Genomic DNA, 18,374 nt, shown 5'->3' on the forward strand with positions numbered 1-18,374 from the left:
CTTGTGCTTTTTGATCTAAAAATGTTATTCAACTGAGTTGTACAATTTACAGGTCACAAAGAAATTAAAAAAAAAAAAAAAAAGCTAAGAACAACTAATAGCGCAACACCATGACAGGCACAAATTTGGATAATTTTCTCAGGTTCCAGATGACTGAAAACATTTCTCCCATAAACACCTAGTTCAGATGTAGAAAACAGGAGCTTTGCCCCCGATCCCCTGCTCAGACACACAACACCCCGCTACCCCACCACCACATGTAGCCCTATACTCCCTATATACTTCATTCTTTACTCATCCAACATGCCCTTACATCTTTCCCCTTCTCCCAATTCATGTGCTAGGACCAGCGGCGGACTGACAACTCATGGGGCCCCCAGGCAATCAAATTATGGGGCCACACAGTATACACAAACACACCCACACACAGTATACACAGACATGTTTCTATTGGCTGAGAAGGTACTGGAGAGGTGGGGCAGCCCTGATGGGGCACCCTGGTGGCATGGGGCCCTCGGGCAGTGCCCGAGTGGCCCAATGGTCAGTCCGCCCCTGGCCCCTGTCTAATAGTTTTAGACCCAAAAAAGGAGATATACTCCTGTGCTTCCTCAGATCTACTCCAATACCACAGTGATCAGAAACCTCTAAGAATGTACACATTACTGTAACTTCACTTTTTATTTAATGGAGACTCACCAATACACAATATTTTAGAACATATCTATATAACAACAAAAAAAAAAAACCACATACCTGCAGCAAGTGGTAAGGCAAGGTTACTTCAAGCTCAGCCAATCTGTGTGCAGGGTCCTCTTCATCTTCTGGTATATCCAAATCCTCTTCAGGAATGGTGTCCCATTTACCTTGATGAGCTACCAGCTGATGAACTAGTTCATATTGCTCAGGCAGTGCCAAACTTACCAAAGTCTGTTTGCCATGTCTAAAACTAATGCGCCTTCGCTTACAGGTGTCTGGGTCACAACATGTTCCAACTGGCAGAAGAGGATCACCCAAAAGAGCATTAACCACCTTGCCTCGGGCACTGCAGTTATGTCCCAGAACAAAGATACAGGGCCTGCAGCGTACAGTCAGTTTCAAGTAATCTTCCTCTTGTCTCTGAAAAGTGATGCTATGCAGCTGGCCTGAAAAGAAAAAAAAAAAAAAAAAAAAACAGCAAGGATGTAATACACAAGTCCAACCAAGTAGTACTAAACATTTTTTAAGTGTTGCTGAAGTAGCTTTAGGAAAAGGCATTCTCCTAAAACCCAATAAGATCAAAAAATGGTACTAAAATGAAAAGAAATTGGACATTTATAGAAATGAAGCTTTTTTAAAATCAGGAGTAATTTAGATCAAGGTGGTAAACTGGTGTAACTTTAGCCATACACAAAATATATATACGGTAAACATGTTAAAGAGACTTATTCTTTAAAGAATTAAAAGGGGTTGTAAAGCTTTGTTTATTTTCTAAATAGGTTCCTTTAACCACTTCAGCCTCGGACCAATAGTCAGCCTAAACACCAGAGGTCTTTTTAAAATTTCGCACTGCACTGCTTTAACTGGTAATTACGCGGTCATGCAATGTTGTACCCAAACTAAATTTGCGTCCCTTTCTTCCCACAAATAGAGCTTTCTTTTGATGGCATTTGATTGTCTCTGCGATTTTTATTTTTTGCGATATAAATGGAAAAAGACCGAAAATTGAGAAAAAAAAATATATTTTCTACTTTTTGTTATAAGAAAAATCGAACTAAATGTTAGTCATACATTTAGGGCAAAATTTATTCAGCCACATGTCTTTAGTAAAAAAAAAAATGTCAATAAGCGTAGATTTATTGGTTTGCACAAAAGTTATAGCGTCTACAAACTAAAGTACATTTTCTGGAATTTACACAACTTTTAATTTACGACTGCCCATCTCACTTCTTGAGGTGCATAAATGGCAGTACAACCCCCCCCCCCCCACTCCTCACTACCTATCACAGTTTCGAAGGCCATAAAATGCCAATAGCACAAACCCCCCCAAATGACCCCATTTTGGAAAGTAGATACCCCAAGCTATTTACTGAGAGGCATGCTGAGTCCATGAAATATTTTATATTTTGCCACAAGTTGCAGGAATATTAAAAAAAACTTTTTTTTTTTTTTTTGCACAAAGTTGTCACTAAATGATATATTGTTCACACATGCTATGGGCATAAGTGAAATTACACAAAATTAATTCTGATGCTTCTCCCGAGTACGGGGATACCACATGTGGGGGACTTTTTGGGAGCCTAGCCACGTACGGGACCCCGAAAACCAAGCACTGCCTTCCGGATTTAAATGTAAAACGCTATCAAAAAAACTGTTAGCGATCGCAGGGATCAGGCCTGACTCTGCAATCGCTGCAGTTATGTGTTTAGTGTTTTGTAAGTGACAGTGATCGACCGATACTGCACTTGGGTGGGCTGGGCGGAGGGGCAAAACGCAGGTGCTAGCAGGTATCTGGGCTGATCCTGCTAATGCGTTTTTTTGGAATCCTAAACTGCTGGGGACGCCAATATAGATCTGATTAGATCAGATATTGATCTGTTCAGATTCTATACCACTACGGGAGGTGTATGCTTTGCACGTGGGTGTTAGCGGTACTGTCACTAACCTAGCGCTGCCTGGGGCGACGCAGACCCTGACCCTAAAACCTAATTGATATCACCCGCCGGGTGATCAGGGGGTTAAACCTTTATTGGGTAATAAATGGTGGGTGCCCTGATGCTATAAAAAGCAAACTAACCAGAGTCACCCGTAACACTTACACGGTGATCACTGGTGAAAGGGTTAACTAGGGGCAATCAGGGGGTTAAAACCATTATTGGGTAGTATATCTGGGTACCTAGCGCTATAAAAACCTGGCGGTGAACCTAAAAAAATAACTAGTGAATTAGCGACACCAGTGCCACTAATGCAGCGATCAGAAAAATGATCGCTTAGTGACACTGGCAAAAGGGGGTGAAAGGGTTAACTCTAGGGGCAATCGGGGGGTTAAACCTTTATTGGGGGGGGTAGGGGGCTACTCTGGACCTAACACTAACTGCCCTGACACTTTTTACTGTCACAACTGACACTGAATGCAGTGATCAGTAAATAAATGATCACTGCAATCAGCGACACCGACTGGGAGGGGGGGCGGATTTTTGTGCCTATATATGTTAGTGTAGTGTTTGGTGCATTTACTTTCAGTGTTCTCCTCGTAGTCGGTTGAAAAAGACTGCCCCAAGGAGAATGACATCACTTCCTCCCTGCCTGTGTTTACTATACACAGCGGGAGGAAGCTTCTCATTCAGCGAAACGGACCGCCGCATCCAGCGGGAGGGGGTCCAATCGGACCCCCCACCCGCTGGAAGGCAAGCACGTACATGTACGTGCTTGTGCCTGTACATGCCATTCTGATGACGTACATTCCCATGCGGCGGTCCTTAGGTGGTTAAGCTAGTGCATTGTTGGTTCATTTACCTTTTCCTTAGATTTCCCTTTTAAATGTTTCTTTGTCTGAATTTCTCACTTCGTTTCTCCTCAGTAAACTTCACACCATCATCCAAGTGGCGTTTAGTCAGCCAGAACAGCTTACTGAGGAGGAATAGGAAGTGAGAAATTCAAAGAAAAAACCATTTAGAAGGGAAATCGAAGGAAAAAAAAAAAAAAAAAAAAAAAAAAAAAAAAAAAGTCTAAGTGAACCAACAATGCACTAGCTTAAAGGAACCTACTTAGGAAAAAAAAAAAAGAAAAAAAAAACCTTTACAACCTCTTTAAATACCTTTACAACATGTCAAAATGGCCTTGCTCCTTGCAATGTTTTGCAAAGAGCAGCCCTTAACCTCCTCCGAGGTCTCCTACCAGCATTCCTTGCTCTTGCCTTGATAGCAAGATATATTTTTGCTATAGGGGCACTTCTGCAGGCTTGATCCTGAGGAGAAAGGATCCTTTCTCCTCAGTGTCCCATGAGACATCAATCTGCTGTCGACTGTGTCCCATGAGGAAAAAGAAAACCTGAGGCACATTGATAAACTTGCCTGTGGGGGACAGCACACCACCACAACATTCACTGGCAGGATCAAAAACATAAAATAATAAAGAGAAGGACATGACTGATTGTAAATAGCTCTCTACAGTGATTTGATCTAGTACATGAGCAATTTTGCCTGTACAGTACTTGCACACTTTCAAAGTAGTATTGCCATAGTTTTCCAATTCTAGAATCCCACAGAGGACCAACTGCATAGAGTACCTTAGCCCAGGGGTTGACAAATTTGCTTGGAATCTAGGAGCCAGCTAAAAAAGTTAGGAGCCAGGTCCGTGACGGCGATCTGGACCTGTCCCTGGCCTGACATGGAGACGAGTGAGGGGAAGATAGCGCCCCCAGCCCCCCACCTGTCTCCAAGTCATTGCCCATAGCTCTTAGAGGGACATTTTTAAATTGCATTTTAGTGTAAATATGAGATGTGAGGTCTCTCTGACCCCAGATCTCATATATAAAAGAGGACCTGTCATGCTTTTTTCTATTACAAGGGATTTTTACATTCCTTGTAATAGGAATAAAAGTGACACACATTTTTTTTTTTTTTTTAAAAGAACAGTGAAAAAAATAAAAATAAAAGTTAAAATAAGAAAAAAAAATTGGTTTTAAATGCGCCCCGTCTTGCCAAGCTTGCGTGCAGAAGCGAACGCATATATGAAAGCGGTGTTCAAACCACACATGTGAGGTATCGCTGCGATCGGTAGAGTAAGAGCAATAATTCTAGCCCCAGACCTCCTCTGTAACTCAAAACGTGCAACCTGAAGAATTTTTTAAACGTCGCCTATGGAGATTTTAAAGGGTAAAAGCTTGTCGCCATTCCATGAGCGGCCGCAATTTTGAAGCGTGACATGTTGGGTATCGATTTACTCGGCGTAACATTATCTTTCACAATATATAAAAAAAAAAAATTGGGCTAACTTTACTGTTGTCTTTTTTTTTTTTATTAAATAAATTTTTTTTCCCCAAAAAAAGTGCGCTTGTAAGTCCGCTGTACAAATATGGTGTGACAGACAGTATTGCAACGACCACCATTTTACTCTCTAGGGTGTTAGAATAAATTAAAAAAAAAAAAAAAATTTATATATATATATATATATATATATATTTTTTTTGTTTTGTTTAGGGGTTCTAAGTAAAGGGATGGAGAAAGACTGGCCCATTAACATTGTTGGTTGTAATTCCAACGGCCACCACAAGAGGGCGCCAGATTCCAGAAGGAGCCATAGGATCACAGAAGGCCTCAAAGCCGGGGGCTCAATTACCGGCCGCCTGCGGCGCGGCCCGACGCGATCGCGCGGGGGGGGGGGTCCACGGAGACGGGATACCCCCAGCTATGCTGCCCCAGGCGCAAGGTCGCTGATTCTAGTCGCCAATGCGACCTGGCGACCGGGTTTTGTCGAGCACTGCCTTAGCCACTTCAATACCGGGCACTTAAACACCTTCCTGCCCAGACCAATTTTGAGCTTTCAGCGCTGTCGCACTTTGAATGACAATTGCGCGGTCATGCTACACTGTACCCAAATTAAATTTTTATCATTTTTTTCCCACAAATAGAGCTTTCTTTTGGTGGTATTTGATCACCTCTGCGGTTTTTATTTTTGCTAAACAAATAAAATACCGAAAAGTTTAAAAAAAAAATGTTTTGTTTGTTTCAAAACTTTGCAAATAAGTAAGTTTTCTCCTTCACTGATAGGGTTGCAATGATAAGGCGGCACTGATGGGCACCGATATGTGGCACTGATGAGGTGGCATTGATGGACACCGATATGTGGCACTGATAAGGTGGTACTAATGGGCGACATGGATGGGCACTGATAGGTGGCACAAATTGGCATGGGTAGGCGGCACAGGTGGGCATGGGTAGGCGGCACAGGTGGGCATGGATGGGCACTGATAGGCGGCACAGACGCGAGTGACGAAAAGCCGATCACTGGCTTTTCCCATTTACACTGTGATCAGCCGTGATTGGACACGGCTGATCACATGGTAAAGAGTCTCCGTCGGAGACTCTTTACCGAGAACGTAGTTGCCGGGTGTCAGACTGACACCCCGCAACAACGATCGCCGCGATGCGCGCCCCTGGGGGCGCGCAGCGGCTCATAATCCTGATCACATCATATGACGTCCAGTCAGGATTATGCAACCACTTTGCCACCGTCTATTTGTTATAGGGCGGGCGGCAAGTGGTTAATCCGATTCATGCTATGGTTGCCCAGTAATGTGGTGGTAAACACCTGCCCTCCACTCTGGCAAGGCTGATGAGGGTCCTACAACAGTAGATTAAGGCTGAACTTTCAGACACACAGCTTCAGGCTGGACCTATTTAGACTTTGCTCTCATTTACGGTGGAAGCTGCATGATGTCTGGACACCAGGTAGGTATAAAGCTAAATTTCTTCTTTAGGTCTCGGTGCAGATGCAGTGGCCACATCCATGGCTTGTCTTCACTCAATGCCATCAATGATGGTGGCGGCCCTTTTCCATGCAGAGAACTAGCTGGTTGTTTGCTGGCATAATTGCATTTAGGGCTGCAACTAATGGCCATTTTCATAATTCATTAGTTAGCCGATTGTTTTGATTAAATCAGATCAAATAAAAATTAAAAATATAAAAAATAAAAACACGACGACCTGCAATACTATTCTGCAGATTTTCAGACAGGACTACTAATATAATGCATGACAGAGTCCCTTGTCATATACAGGTATCCTGCCGTGTCTATTTCACCTGGGGCCACCAATGACGGGGCACACTATCCCCCCCCCCCAAACACCAATGGAGCACTATTTGCCCCCCCCACTCCCCAGAACACCAATGATGGGGCATTCCACAGTGCAGTTCATTTTGCACAGGGTGGTCCTGGTCCTCCAATTCTGGGGACCCTCAGGGGCGCTGGTGGCTCATCCCCACATAAAGAATCAACGTTGGATAAGTGCTCTTGGTGGACACCCATGTGGGCACACTCCTGATTCCCGCATCTGTGCCCATTCACACAGAATGTAGGACTTAAGCCCGTCGCTGGATTTTATTGACGGGGGGGGGGGGGGGCATGTGAACTGCAGCACCACAGAATATGAAAATACTTTGTTTACCTCTTGCCAAAACAAGCGAGACAAGCCATTTCAAAAACCCCATGTGATCAACACTCATTGCCTTCTAGGCAAGAACATCTTTACACTATTACAAAAAAGCAACAGAGGCCAGCCAAAAGTTGAATAAAAAGCTTTCAGAGAGGAAGAGAAGAAAAAAAAAAAAGGTTAGAGTATTTAACATATCAAGCAGGCTTTAGCTTACAAGAAGACACTAATATATATATATATATATATATATATACACACACACACACACATATATACATACATATATACACACACACACATAACCTTGCAAAAGTATTCGGCCCCCTTGAACTTTTCAACCTTTTGCCACATTTCAGGCTTCAAACAGATATAAAATTTAAATTTTTGTGAAAAAATCACCAACAAGTGGGACACAAATTGTGAAGTGGAACGAAATCTATTGGATAATTTAAACTTTTTTTTTAGCAAATAAAAAAACTGAAAAGCGGTGCGTGCAAAATTATTCGGCCCCTTTACTTTCAGTGCAGCAAACTCACTCCAGAAGTTCAGCGAGGATCTCTGAATGATCCAATGTTGTCCTAAATTACTGATGGTGATAAATAGAACCCACCTGTGTGTAATCAAGTCTCTGTATAAATGCACCTGCTCTGTGATAGTCTCAGGGTTCTGTTGAAAGCGCAGAGAGCATCATGAAGACCAAGGAACACGCCAGGCAGGTCCGTAATACTGGTGGAGAAATTTAAAGTGGTTGTAAACCCTTACAAACCACTTTGACCTACAGGCAAGCTAGATTAAGGCTTACCTGTAGGTCCAAGCAATATCTCCGAAAACGGGCACCGCTGTCTACGGCGCATGCGCCATAGACAGCGGTGCGCAGGTGCACTGAGCGTGGCATTTCCAAGAATGGAGCTGCCGCGCGCGTCGACTCCCGTGCGCATGCGCGGGAGTGACCTCGCCGAATGACAGCGGCGGAGCTGCGAGACGCCACCAGCAAAATGGATGCGACGGACTACAGGGGACAGCGGCGACTTCGCTGGCTCCTGTGTCAGGTAAGTGACACATAATGGGCAACTATGCGATGCATAGTAGTCCATTATGCTTTGCCTTTGCAGGGAATGAAAGAGGAAGTAAACCCATCAGGGTTTACTTCCTCTTTAAAGCCGTATTTGGATACAAAAAGATTTCCCAAGCTTTAAACATCCCAAGGAGCACTGTGCAAGCGATCATTTTAAAATGGGAGTATCAGACCACTGCAAATCTACCAAGACCTGGCTGTCCCTCTAAACTTTCAGCTCAGACGAGGAGAAGACTGATTAGAGATGCAGCCAAGAGGCCCATGATCACTCTGGATGAACTGCAGAGAACTACAGCTGAGGTGGGAGAGTCTGTCCATAGGACAACAATCAGTCGTACACTGCACAAATCTGGCCTTTATGGAAGAGTGGCAAGAAGAAAGCCATTTCTCAAAGATATCCATAAAAACTCTAGTCTAAAGTTTGCCACAAGGCACCTGGGAGACACACCAAACATGTGGAAGAAGGTGCTCTGGTCAGATGAAACCAAAATCGAACTTTTTGCCCACAATGCAAAACTATATGTTTGGCGTAAAAGCAACACAGCTCATCACCCTCAACACACCATCCCCACTGTCAAACATGGTGGTGGCAGCACCATGGTTTGGGCCTGCTTTTCTTCAGCAGGGACAGGGAAGATGGTTAAAATTGAGGGGAAGATGGATGCAGCCAAATACAGGACCATTCTGGATGAAAACCTGTTGGAATCTGCAAAAGACCTGAAACTGGGACGGAGATTTATCTTCCAACAAGACAATGATCCCAAACATACAGCAAAATCTACAAAGGAATGGTTCACAAATAAACGTATCCAGGTGTTAGAATGGCCAAGTCAAAGTCCAGACCTGAAACCAATCGAGAATCTGTGGAAAGAGCTGAAAACTGCTGTTCACAAACGCTCTCCATCCAACCTCACTGAGCTCGAGCTGTTTTGCAAGTTAGAATGGGCAAGAATTTCAGTCTCTCGATGTGCAAAACTGATAGAGACATACCCCAAGCGACTTGCAGCTAATCGCTGCAAAAGGTGGCTCTACAAAGTATTAACGCAAGGGGGCCGAATAATTTTGCACGCCCCACTTTTCATTTTTTTATTGGTTGAAAAAGTTTCAAAAATTCAATATAGATTTCGTTCCACTTCACAATTGTGTCCCACATATTGGTGATTCTTCACAAAAAATAAAAATTTTATATCTTTATGTTTGGAGCCTGAAATGTGGCAAAAGGTTGAAAAGTTCAAGGGGACCGAAAACTTTCGCAAAGCACTGTACATACATACACACCCCTTTTAGAAAAGGAAGTTCAAACTCCAAAACTACTTGCACATGGGCATCTCGAGTCAGCCGCATAGCATCCCACCCCTTTCAGGCACCTCCAGCCCTGGTGCTAGCCAACTGAAATCTATGACCGGCTGAACTACAGAGCAGCTGGATACTGTACGAAGGGGTACTTGCACTTAGTGCACCACGGGTTCAGGACAAATTCCCCAAAATAATTCCTGACTAAAATTTGTAGATATCAGTACACATAAGCCAATATACACAAGTGAGAGTGCATACACGAGTAAAGCCACCTACACCCCATTCAAACTGAAAATTTTCACTTGAAACTGCTGTTACTAGGCAGTCTTTCTAATCTGCCTCTTCATATTCCGCAGTGCTTCGTCCTCTTCGGTGAGTGGCCTCGTTGCCTTCTGGGACATGCGTCACAGAAAACGGGGCCATTCCCAAAGCGCCGCGCGACTCGCGCAATGCGCAGTAGGAAACTGGCAGTGAAGCTGCAAGAATCCACTGCCTGTTTCCCTTTAAGATGGAGGAGCCGGCAGCTAATCCAATGGACAGATCGGCCTCGGGGTGGCCGACATCGCGGGATCGCTGGACAGGCAACTGTCCTTAATAAAAGTCAGCAGCTACAGTGTCTCTAGCTGATGACTTTTTTTTTAAATATTGGCCGGAACACCCCTTTAACTTCCTATCCTAAGGGTCCTTTCACACAGGGCGGATCAGTTCTGATCCGCCCCGTGGATATCCGTTTGCTCAGCGGGGATCACTCAGTCGATCCCCGCTGAGCAGGGAGATGACAGGTCCGTCTCTGCACACTGCGCAGGGACAGACCTGTCACAGCGCCACTCTCCCCTATGGGAGATCGGATGACGAAGGGCCGCAGTGCCCGTCGTCACCCGATCCGATGGCGGATGGAAAAATAGCTTTTTCCTCTGTTACACTTTCGGATCGGAGCGGGTCGGATGTCAGCGGACGTGTCACCGCTGACATCAGACGTTCTATGGAAAAACTGACAGGCGGGCCTGAACGGGACGTCAGTGTGAAAGGGGCCTTAAGGTGACAACACTGACCAAGTGCATTTCTGCATAAGCAGCTTTGTCATCCTAGTGAAATGCAGAGACTGTTGCCAAATACATTATACCAAACAAGATTCAGCTTACAAGCAAACAACCTTGTGAAACAGACACTGACCAATTTATACAAAAAAAAAAAAAAAAAAAAAAAAACACATCAAGCCCTTTAAGAAAAGGACTTTAAAAATCCAAAGCTACATATGGACTTATCAGATTGATTTAACAGCAGAGCAAACCAGATAGTATGACTATAGACCAGTGATGGCGAACCTTGGCACCCCAGATGTTTTGGAACTACATTTCCCATGATGCTCAGCTACACTGCAGAGTGCATGAGCATCATGGGAAATTTCATTCCAAAACATCTGGGGTGCCAAGGTTTGCCATCACTGCTATAGACCGATCAAAAATTCAGGTAACTGCAGGAACCTTCTGAATTACAATTTATGGTCGTTCACTTACAGCCAACCTAGGGATCGACTTTAGCTGAACAGGATTATTGAAAACACTACTCAATCAGCGGGCTGCAGTGCTGACTAGTGTATTTTGATAGTGCAGTCCTCCTACTGGCAGAATACAATAGCCCAGAAGGGAGGATTCCTCTATACACACCACTTGTGTGGATAAAAAAATCCATTACTTCATAAAAACAACCGATCTATGCCCAGCCTAAGTCAGTTTGAGAAAATAAATGCCAAGGCTTATATCCATGCATTATACTGTGTGAACAATAAAGCAACTTCAATTAGTATGAATAATTTACCATAATAAAAGTGACTGCACATGTATACAAGACCAAAACAAGAGCACTCAAAAGACCATGCAAATTTAGAAAAAGGCTCAGATAGTGCAATGCATTATATAAGGGCTTGAATATAAAAACAGAACAAAAAACAAGACCACTCAAAAGGCAAGCCAAATATACCTACATGTACACCACTGTTCCCCAGGAGACAGCAGCGCGCATCTGACATCTGTATACTCCACCCCACTCTACGCATTTCATCCCATCATCACACAAATGCTTGCTGCTGTGTCCTGGTGAGCAGTGGCAGGCATGCAAGTATTTGGCTGGCCTTTTGGTTCTGCTTTTATAATCAAGTCCCTATATATTGCACCAAGTCATCTTCTCAATTTGTATGGTATTTGAGAGACTGGTTGGCTGTTTGGAGTGGCAGTGGTCCATCCAGTAGTGGAGCAGCGTTTCTCCTGGAAGTTCATGTGGTTAACAGGCAAAAGGGTAAATGGACAGATGTGACCTGAGCAGCAGCCTCTCTGCAGAATAGATTCCTATGAGCAAGTTATACCCCTGTGAGATTCTGTGTGTGGTAAGTGCGCTACTTACCTTAACCACTTTCAGACCGGACCATTTTGCTGGTAAATGACCAGAGGTCTTTTTACACTTTGGCACTGCGCTGCTTTAACTGGTAATTGCGCGGTCATGCAATGTTGTACCCAAACAAAATTTTCGTCCTTTTCTTCCCACAAATAGAGCTTTCTTTTGATGGTATTTGATTGCCTCTGCGATTTTTATTTTTTGCGATATAAACGTAAAAAGACCGCAAATTTTGAAAAAAAATGATATTTTCTACTTTTTGTTATTAGAAAAATCCAATAAACTCAATTTTAGTCATACATTTAGGCCAAAATGTATTCAGCCACATGTCTTTGGTAAAAAAAAAAAAGTCAATAATTGTATATTTATTGGTTTGCGCAAAAGTTGTCACATCTACAAACTAAGGTACGCAGCTTTTAGTTTACGACTGCCTATCTCATTTCTTGAGGTGCTAAAATGGCAGGGCAGTACAAAACCCCCCCAAATGACCCCATTTTGGAAAGTAGACCCCCTAAGGAAATTGATAAGAGGCATGTTGAGCCCATTGAATATTTTATTTTTTTGCCTCAAGCGATTGAATAATGACACAAAGTTGTCACTAAATGATATATTGCTCACACATGCTATGGGCGTATGTGAAATGACACCCCAAAATAAATTCTGCTGCTTCTCCTGAGTACGGGGATACCACATATGTGGGACTTTTTGGGAGCCTAGCCGCGTACGGGGCCCCAAAAACCAAGCACCGCCTTCAGGCTTTCTAAGGGCGTTACAGTTTTGAAGGCCATAAAATGCCAAGATGGCACAAACCCCCCCCAAATGACCCCATTTTGGAAAGTAGACAGCCCTAAATTTAGGGGTACACATCGCATCGCATGCCTCCCGGCGGCAGTTCACACTGCCCTATGCGAACTGCTGGGAGTGTCAGTGAAATGTTACTGACACCCCCAGATCAGTTCGCATATCGCAGTGCGATCTGCAAACTCGGATCGCATGGTGTGAACACCCATGCGATCCGATTCTGCTGCGGGCCAAAAAAAGGGTCCCGTGCGAATTTGCGGCGGGTGTGGCGAATGGCTGAACTCGAATCGCACAGAGATCGGATGTGATTTGCACTGCAGTGCGAATCACATCCGTTCTCATAAACCGCTGCAATGTGAACCCAGCCTTAGTGACACTGGCGACGGGGGGTGATCACGGGGTTAAACCTTTATTGGGGGGGTTAGGGGGGTACCTTAGAACTAAAGGGGGCTAACCCTAACTGCCCTAACAGTTATTAGTCACAAATGACACCCGCCGGGTGATCAGGGGGTTAAACCTTTATTAGGTAATAAATGGCGGGTGCCCTGAAACTATCCGCGACCCGCGGGAGGCAAGGGACGTACATGTAAGCCCTTATGCCTGCCCGTGCCATTCTGCCGACGTACATCGGCGTGCGGCGGTCGGCAACTGGTTAAAGTGATGGGAACAGAATAGACAAAGTGCATTAACATTCACATTTAGGTTTCATTACTCAGGCACAGGATAGTCCAGTTAGACCAATCTCCGTCACAGCTTCCAGCAGAGGGGGTGATGTCCTGTGAATCCTTCTCATAGCCGGCATCCTGACCAGCAGGAATCTTCCAGCATGTGTGCAGAGTCCAAAGAGAGGCTTGGAGAGCAGCTGGTTGATTACAGGGAAGTGCAAAGCTTGAGAAAGGAGCATGCACTACAGACACCCCCCTAGTGCACATGCTCAGGAACACGTCGCCATTTTAGTAATGAAACCTCAATGAGTGTTTTTAACGCATTTTGTCTATTAAAACTACACAGTCTTAACGAAGAGGTGCCTGTTTGATTTCTCTACATGTTTGGAGTTTGCTTCGGCTTCCCCTGCAAGGCTGCCCTGTCTGTATAGACTGTTTCCTCACACAGAGCTTAACAGCTCAAAGGACATTTGTATGGACTCTAATCTCGCACTATATACTATAACCCATACCACCATCCATTGTATATATACATTGTTTCCTCAACCAGAGTTTGGCTTTATGCTGCAGTTCTTAAAAATCAGCTCTAGGCTCCTGCTGCTGTCAGTCAAATCCTGTGAAAAGGGAGCGGGAGGTGTGGCCAAGCCCCAATGTGCGAGACTAGGGATGCACAAAGCCTAGACTGAGGGCACACCCACACAGATGCCCTTTCAGCACATGGCTTTTTGAGGAAAGGAGGAGTGGACAGCACCAGCAAGGATCTCCAGGTAAGGGGCCCCCTCTGTGCAATATCATTGAACAGAGCAGGCAAACATATCCTCTTATTTTAAATTTAAAAGAAATGCCTTTACAATCATTGACCTACAATCTACTTTTCAATAATTACATGTCCTACTGCGTTTCAATTTGACAGTATCTAATCTGCTAGTACAGGGTTCGACAAATCTCAGGCACCAAGTCGACTAGAAGTTGTGCCCTGTCTCGTGGGCTTTTGCACGGTTGGATGGATTCCATTGACAACCCAGAACATGGCCCACTGCGTGCCCCCAGGAATGCAGCAGACAATTGGTAATCCTTTGGAAACTGCTGATCACAGAACAATGTAAGGAGCCAACCACAGAGCAGGAAAGTATAAGACGTTTAGCACCTCTCCATTTTAAATAGAAGGACTTTAGTATCGCAAAAGTGGCTATGCATGAACGTAAAAACTGTGTGCAGCAGCCCCCATTAATTCTTACCCGAGCACCCTTGCAATACAGTGATGTCCATGAGATCCTTGATTCTCTGGGGACTCCTCACTCCCGACTGGTTTTTGCCAGCAGTGGGAGCCACTGGCCCCCACTGCTGTCAATCACAGCCAGCGAGCCAAGCCTCCATGTGTGAATAGACACAGCAACAAAAACGGAGCGCCTGTTTGGGAGCCCCACAAAGCAAGCTGCTTGCTGTGAGGGGACCCAGCAGGAGGGAGGGGCCTAGGAGCACCAGCATTGGGCACAAGAGGAAGATTAGGGCTGCTCTGTGTAATGGTTTTGCAGAGCAGGGGAAGACCACAAGGCTTTACTATTACTTTAACCACTTCCCGACCAATGCACGCCGATATAAGTCAGCAGAATGGCACAGATAGACAAATAGAAGTGCAGGTACATCCCTTTAAATTTGCCACCATGCCACCTTGTCGGGATAGAAAACTGGCTAAAAGACAGAATTCAGAGAGTAGTGGTTAATGATTCTTACTCTGAATGGTCTAAGGTTATGAGTGGTGTACCCCAAGGTTCAGTGCTGGGACCCTTACTTTTTAATATCTTTATAAATGATATTGGGTCTGGGATCAAGAGTAACATTTCCGTCTTTGCAGATGACACCAAGCTATGCGGTGCAATAATGTCCTTACAGGATGTCACCAATTTACAAGCAGACCTCAATGCTCTGTCTAATTGGGCGACTATGTGGCAGATGAGGTTTAATGTTGAGAAATGTAAGGTTATGCACTTGGGGGCTAAGAATATGCATGCATCATACACGCTAGGGGGAGTACAACTGGGGGAAATCCATAGTGGAGAAGGATCTGGGGGTTTTGGTAGATCATAAGCTCAATAATAGCATGCAATGCAAAGCTGCGGTTTCCAAAGCGAGCAAAGTCCTTTCCTGTATTAAGAGAGGTATGTACTCCAGAGAGAGAGAGATCATTTTGCCCCTGTTCAAATCATTAGTAAGACCTCATCTGGAATATGCCGTTCAGTTTTGGGCACCAGTTCTCAAAAAGGATATCAGGGAACTGGAGAAAGTGCAGAGAAGGGCAACCAAACTGATAAGAGGCATGGAGCAACTCAGCTATGAGGCAAGATTAGAGGAACTGAATTTATTCACTCTTGATAAGAGGAGATTAAGGGGGGGGGGGGGGGATTTGATCAACATGTACAAATATATAAGGGGTCCATATAGGGAACTTGGTGTCGAGTTATTCACTTTAAAGTCAACAAAGAGGACAAGGGGGCACTCTTTACGTCTAGAGGAGAAGAGATTTCATCTCCAAATACGGAAAGGTTTCTTCACGGTAAGAGCTGTAAAAATGTGGAATAGACTCCCTGCAGAGGTGGTTATGGCCAGCTCAGTGGATTGCTTTAAGAAAGGCCTGGATTATTTCCTAAGTGTAGGTAATATAAATTTATAGGTAAAGTTGATCCGGGGAAAATCCGATTGCCTCTCGGGGGATCAGGAAGGAATTTTTTCCCCTGCTTTAGCAAATTGGATCATGCTCTGCTGGTTTTTTTTTGCCTTCCTCTGGATCAACTGTGGGTATAGAATTGGGTATATGGGCTGGTATATGTATATATGTATGTATGTATGTATGTGTATATATATATATATTTTTTTTTTGGTTGAACTGGATGGACTTGTGTCTTTTTTCAACCTAACTATGTAACTATGTAACCTCGAGTCCAATCGCGGGTTCCGCAGATTCGATCACTGCAGGGATAACCACGATCGTCTCACGGGAGATGCTAAAGTAAACAAGCATCTCCTTTTTCTGCCTAGCAACAGTGACACTGATCTCTGCTCCCTGTGATTGGAGCAGAGATCAGTTATGCGTAAAACACAGCCACGCCACCCACAGATAGCAACACACCCCTGGGACACACTTAACACCTACACTGCCAGTGTAATTTACACAGGAATCAGTGCATTTTTATAGCAATGATTGCTGTATAAATGACAATGGTCCCAAATCTGTCAAAAATGTAAAATGGGTCCGCCATAATGTCGCAGTCACAATAAAAATCGCTGATCCATTACTAGTAAAAAAAAAAAAAAAAAGCCAGAAAGAGGCACTTTATGCGATTCTGTCAGTTTTAACAAATCGCATTAGGGATCACTAGTTCTAAGTATTGTGATTCTTTCCTTTTTTTATGCTAATTTATTACATTTGTCTCTTACTCTGAACATCATTATGCTATAGTGGTGAGAGTCTTCAACCACCCCCTCATAAAATACGCACAACTTTTTATATACCTTCTCTTACTTTATACGGGAATATATATATCACTCACAATCTTAGTGCCTATAGAATTTTAGCCTCCTAGGCCAATTTCCTGTCATAGTACCGCGCATCACTCCTTTATCTTTTTAAAAAAAGCCAGAAAGCTATCCTTTTTGTAAACACAAATTTTTGCACAAACCAATCGCTTACTGCGAATTTTACCAAAATTATGTAGAACACTACACATCGGCCTAAACTGGAGGGAAAAAAAAATGTTTACACATTTTTGGGGGATATAGCAAAAAGTAGAAAATGCGTTTTCAAAATTGTCGCTCTTTTTTGTTTATAGTGCAAAAAATAAAAACCGCAGGACTGAACACCACGAAAAGAAAGTTCTATTTGTGGGGAGAAAAAAGAAAAATTGTCAAAAAAAAGTCAATTTGGGAGCCAAGTCGCACAAATGTGCAATTGCAAGTTAATGCGACGCAGTACCCAATTGCAAAAAGTGGTCTTTGGCCAGCAAAATGGTCTGTGGCTTATGTAGAACATCTTTTCCTCCCACAAAACAGAAGCATTGTGCATAAAAATGAGTCAAAACCTCAGTCAATTTATCTGCATCTTACCTCCTTTAGCTGTAACAGGTTTCTGTGCCTGATGTCCCTCCTGCTCCTGGCTGAATTTCCAGGTTCTGACTTCCTATTTCCTTCCTTTACCAGTCCTGATACTACATGTCCCATTCATGCTTTGAGCCTCTGTAGTTTCAGGGCAGGCTTAGGGAGTAGCTTAGCAGTTCTGAGAGTTGATGTGGGTGGGTCCTAAAGTTATGGTGGGTGTTTCAAGGAGTGTATTGGAATTCTGCAGTGAACAAAGTGCTGTACAACAGGAAGTGTAACCTTACAAACTATCTCTTGAACAAGAAATTTGCCATTCTGGCTATAAAGGGCACACAAATGTAAGACTGGTCACTTTTTTCTGCTCCAATCTTATTCTTTTTAACAAAAAAACACCAAGTTGTCTTTATTGAAGGCATGATGCGCAACGTGTTAATCATACTCAGTCTCTGCTGCGTCTACCTTGTCCCTTAGTTGATCAACCATTACACAGTGCGCATTCTCAGCATGCCCAGCTTACTTAAAATTACTATGTCTTTCCAAACACCCCCATTTTATGCAGTTCAACAGCTTTTATTGAATTATGAATAGTTTGCTTGTTCCAAATTCATCCAAATATATTACCTTCAATAAAAGATTCGTCCATTGTGTATGCTTTATGAACTGTATGTAGCCCAACTATATTATGAACATAAAAAGTAGTGCAAAACAAAATTGACATACTGCAACAATCAGCTCAAAACCTCATGATCTCACTGTACTTAACCACTTTCAGACCGGACCATTTTGCTGGTAAATGACCAGAGGTCTTTTTACACTTTGGCACTGCGCTGCTTTAACTGGTAATTGCGCGGTCATGCAATGTTGTACCCAAACAAAATTTGCGTCCTTTTCTTCCCACAAATAGAGCTTTCTTTTGATGGT

General features: G+C 43.7%; 1 long non-coding RNA gene across 1 annotated transcript in view; it reads right to left on the reverse strand.

Annotated features, from left to right (window-relative positions):
* LOC143959120 (uncharacterized) overlaps window positions 1-17,572 on the reverse strand; it is a 61,590-nt gene extending 44,018 nt beyond the window's left edge. Inside the window, exons 1-2 of the long non-coding RNA XR_013270183.1 lie at window positions 17,463-17,572; window positions 754-1,142 (exon numbers count right to left, since the gene is read on the reverse strand). This is a non-coding gene — a long non-coding RNA (uncharacterized LOC143959120). The remainder of the gene's footprint in view (window positions 1-753; window positions 1,143-17,462) is intronic.
* Window positions 17,573-18,374: the final 802 nt, after the last annotated feature.

Source organism: Lithobates pipiens, unplaced genomic scaffold, assembly GCF_037356315.1.
Source record: "Lithobates pipiens isolate NorthernLeopardFrog02 unplaced genomic scaffold, aLitPip1_a1.2 Scaffold_67, whole genome shotgun sequence".
In the NCBI taxonomy this organism is placed as follows: Eukaryota; Metazoa; Chordata; class Amphibia; order Anura; family Ranidae; genus Lithobates; species Lithobates pipiens.